This window comes from Rattus norvegicus, chromosome 4, assembly GCF_036323735.1.
Source record: "Rattus norvegicus strain BN/NHsdMcwi chromosome 4, GRCr8, whole genome shotgun sequence".
Taxonomy (NCBI): domain Eukaryota; kingdom Metazoa; phylum Chordata; class Mammalia; order Rodentia; family Muridae; genus Rattus; species Rattus norvegicus.
In genome coordinates, this window is record NC_086022.1 from 21,580,466 (window position 1) to 21,585,627 (window position 5,162).

General features: G+C 38.3%; 1 long non-coding RNA gene across 2 annotated transcripts; it reads left to right on the forward strand.

The window, feature by feature from the left end:
• The first annotated feature begins 206 nt into the window (after nucleotides 1-206).
• Nucleotides 207-4,913, forward strand: LOC102552661 (uncharacterized). 2 transcript variants are annotated; one of them, XR_353075.5, is made up of 3 exons: nucleotides 207-651; nucleotides 1,365-1,516; nucleotides 2,090-2,303. It is a non-coding gene; the product is annotated as an uncharacterized LOC102552661 (long non-coding RNA). The 2 variants fall into 2 exon arrangements; XR_353076.5 differs by lacking the exon at nucleotides 2,090-2,303 and adding an exon at nucleotides 3,818-4,913 and having other exon boundaries at nucleotides 214-651.
• The last annotated feature ends 249 nt before the right edge of the window (nucleotides 4,914-5,162 follow it).

The following is a 5,162-nucleotide window of genomic DNA, read 5'->3' on the forward strand; positions in this document are numbered from 1 at the left end:
GTGGGGGGAGGGGGAGGAGGGGAATGGGGAGAGAAGGGAGGAAGGGGAGAGAAGGGAGGAAGGGGAGAGAAGGGAGGAAGGGGAGAGCAGAGAAGAGAAGAACAAAGAGAGGAGTAAGAGGGAGAGGAGGGGGCAAGCTGTCCCCTTTATGGTCAGGCCCAACTGGCTGTTGTCAGGCAACTGTGGGGCGGAGCATGCTGTTGCCAGGTAGCTGTGGGGGTGGAGCTTAGACAGAATACCAACATCTATGTTCCAGTGGCTCTCTGCTTCAGAGAGGTTCCCTTTGCCTTTTCTTTTACTCGGAACTCCTCCACTTTATTTCCACCTCCACCCGAGGAAATAGTGTGCTTCATTCACACAGACAGTCTGGAACTCTTGCCAATTTGGGCTTTTTAGGCCAAAAAATGATGTAAACAGAGAGCATGACTACTTGCTTAAAAATGGAGTCTTTGCAGACCGCTCAATTCCTGTACCTATTGCTCAGGAAACATTATAGAAGAGGAGTGTTAAGTCTGTAAGAAGCTCAGGATCATACAGCTTTTGTAGAATTGCGTCTCCCAGCAATGTCAGAAGCTACGCCAAAAAGTCTCACCAACATAACTGGCTAAACCTGAGCCGAACGAAGCCAATACCAAACATGACAAAGTGGAGGTGAGTTGGACCCTATGGGGCCTCAACCCTACACAAAGAACTACAGGCAAATAAGAAATGTGAGGGTGAGAGAATAGTCTTCCTCAGGGAAGAGAAGACCGATTGGTTATTTGGTACCAAATAGCCCTGAGAACATGCATTGAATAACATTATAAAAATGACAGGCTATATTTAGGCATATATACATATTTATTGAATATATACATATATTGAATGTATACATATATATTGAATATATACACATATATTGAATATATACATATATATTGAATGTATACATATATGTACATATACATGTGTGCATGTAACAGCAATTAGTAAATTAAGAAGTTATGAATTTGAAAGAGCAAGGAGGGGCATGTAGGAATGTTTGCAGGAAGAAAAGGGAAGAGAAACATATAATTTTATTATAATCTGGAAAATAAAACAAAAACAATGAATTTGGCACATGTCAACAGAGAACACCTATTTGGAAATTTATCAAGATTTTGCATGTATACCAATCTTGATTCAATGTTATTGTATCATTGTGGATCAAAACAAGACATCAACAATGTTGGGAACACACATAAATATCAACCTCATTACAATATTAACCATTGATACTTGCAGATAACTAATAATGTTTAGTTTAACAAAAGCTTCTGTGCCCATATAATGGACATTTTACAAATAGCATCTCATTTAATTATCAAAATTGTCTTTGGAGACAGGTATGTGGTTCCCATCTGTAATGCCTACACCGAGTAAATGAGGCAGGAGGAAGTGCGAACTGGACATTTGAGCTATATGGGTTCTAAGGATTCAGAGTGAGTCCCCGTTGTAAGAAAACCAAAACTCAGTAAAAAATGGAAAGACCTATGAGGTGAGGCCCATGCTTCTTTATGTATATTCAGATGTTTTTCAGGTGGTAACTCTCCTATAGATTATTATTTTACAGAGGTAGAAAGGGCAGCTTTCATTAATGGTTTTGAAATACCTTTCCATTCCCTTACTTCTGAAACTAGATATAAAAATACATTATATATAATACATTATATATAATGCTTACATACATTTTTTAGTTGTATATACGTATGTGGAGGCAAAATGTTTCTTGTGAAAATTTTTAAGTTCTCAGGAGTGAAGAAGAGAGGAAGGAATGACCTGGGCTGACCGAGAATCAGCTTTTCAGCTGATACCAGCATCAACCTTTCCTTTGCTTGAAAAGAATTCAGTTTTCTTCTAATCCTGGCATAGCTCTTTGATCTAGTTAGGGAGCCTGAGGGAGAGACATCACCCAGGAATTCTGCACCCTCAGTGGTTGTGTTTGTGCAAACATAGGACCGAGGCATGCCCGCCACCAAGAAAAACAGCCCTGGAGAATAAAGCGTTCTGAGGAATATTTGATGCAGTTTGGATTCATTAATTAATATGGACATCTCTTCTGCTTCCACAGATCTGAGATATGACAGAGCCAAGAGCTATTCAACTGCAGGGAATTTATTTCTTCACCCCAATTAGTTTGCTATTGTGTTCTGATAGCAGCAGATATTCCTAAATGAGTTTTGGTTGGACTAATTACCTCCCTACTTCAAGATCTTATTGTGGAGTTCTGAGAGCCTTTGTCCATCAGCTTAAATGAAAAATAAATAAATAAATAAACAAACAAATAGATAAATCTCTTTTAATTATCGTGCTAAAAAAGTAAGAAATAATCATTAGAGAATAGTTAAACATTTTTTCCTTCTCCATTCCACTCTCTCTTCCGTTTTTCACCCCTTAAGTTAATCAAAACTTGTATGGAATTCATTCCGAATATATTAAGAATAAACTTAGTTTTCTTAGTCAGAATCCTGGCAGAACATTATGGTCATCCTTACAGGGCATTTTTCTCCCCGAGTTTCAGAATAACCTTGGGCCCACATGTATATATGCATGTTAGTTATATATTTAAAAGCCAAGGGGGAAATACAAAGGCAAATAACCTAAGTTTCACTTCAGTAGTCAGTTTTATTAGTAACTATGAATCCACATCCACTGTAATCAGAGAATTAGTCCACCTTTCACTATGGACTTTACATTCTAACATTTAAGTCACCATGTCTGCAGTTAAGGTAATGGGAGACGCTGTGGAGGAAATGGGGTTAATCAGTTGCCTTGGAAACCAGTAGGACAAATTTGGTAATGGCCTTCAAGTGTAGGAGACTGTGATCTCCATCTCCCCTGAGGTTAGAAAAAGAAAGAGGAGCCTTAAACCACAGCTTAAGAGGATTATGTTGGATATGTAATCAGGATGGATCAGAAGTGGAAAATGCCATAAAATCATCCTTTTCAGAGGGTAGGAAACTGAAGCCAAAGTTGTGAGGGTTCCTACATAAGTTCCAAAACCTTGTGAGACTTTGTTCAAAGAATTCTACCTGCCATTGCGAGTATGGGTTAGATCTGGGGATGGTTTACCAAGAGGCATGTTGAGCTTTTCTTCTGACAGTGAGTGACAAGACTGTTTTTTTATAGCTTTTTTTTAAAAAAGATTTATTTTATTTATTTCATGTATGTGAGTACACTGTCACGGTCTTCAGACACATCAGAAAGGGACATCAGATCCCATTACAGATGGTTGTAACCCACCATATGGTTGCTGGGGATTGAACTCAGGACCTCTAGAAGAGCAATCAGTGCTCTTAACTGCTGAGCCATCTCTCCAGTCCCCGACAAGACTATTTTTAAATAAAATAACAAGTTAGTTAATTTTAAACTAGCCATGGAACCCTTTAAATATTTTCACATGTCCCCTCTGTGGAGTAAAAGGAATAAAACATTTTATTTCCTTTTCTCTTGTAATATGGAAATTTGTTTTCCTGATACACTCATTCAGGAAATCTCTATTAAGCATTGCATTCAGTAGTGTGCTAAAAAAAAAAAAAATATACAGCAGTCTTTCTGTAAAAAAATGGATTAGAGCAATGACAGTCAAATAATGGAGCAAACATTAAAAAAAGTTATATGTGTGTGTGTGTGTGTGTGTGTGTGTCTGTGTGTGTAGTAATTTTATTTAATTTGTTGTCCTGTGTGTGCATTTTCCTATATGAGCAAAGTTGTAAGTTGTGTGTGCATAAACATGTGGAGGCCAGAGATTGGAGTTTGCAGCTTCCTAAAGGGCTCTCCACTTTCTTTACTGATGCAGGGGTTCTCATGGAGCCTGGAGTTCATCAATTCAACTGATCTCTACGTGTACGCTAGAATTGCAGGCATGCTACATGACCACTGAACGTCTATGTGGGTATCGGGATCTAAATTCTGGTGGTTGGACTGGCACAGCAATTGCTTTGCCCACTGATCTATCGTCCCACACTTAAAAAATCTGGAGAGATAATGTAGCACTTCTTTCATAAAATTCAATTCTGTAAAAAAGTATCATGCCTATTATTTATTTATTGTTACTTTTGAGAATGTGTCCTACTGATCTCTGTCTGGATTTGAAATTTTGATCCTCCCCTTTTCATCTTTCTAGGGCAAGGATCATAGAGCTCTGTAGGATATCGTACATGTAAAGATGGGTACACGATAGAATGAGGTCTGTTATTGGATGATAAGGAAGGATGGGCGGGAGAAAAGTTTTAGAGAGAGGAAGAGCCTGGAGCAAGGCGGAGAAGCATCAGGGACAACATGGAGGCTGATGTTAAGATTCCTCTCTGCACATTCACTTTCTTAAGGGATGGACGTGTACAGGGCTTTGTATGCTTAGGTGGGCAATTTTATCTTATCAATTGGATCAGAGGTTATTGTGTTGTGTGTTCTTTCATGTGGCGATTTAAGTTTAAGAGAGTGTGTGGCGGCCGAAAACACTAGGCCACTACAGAATTGGGATGTGTATGTCTGGCATGGTGGCAACCTGCCTTGGGAACTAGATGGGTAGAGAGATTGCTGCCAGGCTCAGAGAGAAGTCATCAGCAGTGTGATATGGGATAGAGCAACATGGGTGAGAGGGTTTGCTGACCGAGATGAAGATATCTACCAGGTATCTTGGGGTACTACTGTGCCAGATATAGTGGGGGGAGGGTGGCTTTTTTTTTATTTTTATAATTTTACAGCAACAGAGCTCTGTTAACACATCCTGCTCATCATTATTTGAAGTTTAAATTTTAATTCATTAAAATACTTACTTTTAATTACTTAAAATACTTACTTATAATTACCTATTCATTACAGGGTGGAAAGAATAGGTAATTATAATTAGGAAAAACCTATAGTGATAGAGATACAGTATGTGTGGACAGGAGTTACAACAGCACATCAGATGTAGATGCTTCATATAGAGAACCCAGTGTTGAACACACATGCTGGCAGGGCTCATCTCATTTCATTTGAGCTTTAGATGGTAGGATGTGGGCATTAAAGAATGCTTCTTCTTTATGAGAATATTTTCCTGGAGTCATTACCCTAATAGGTTTATAGTCTTACATAATTTTTTTTTTTTTTTTTTTTTCTCGTTACGTCTGATTTTCTTTTTTTTTTTTTTTTTTTTTTTT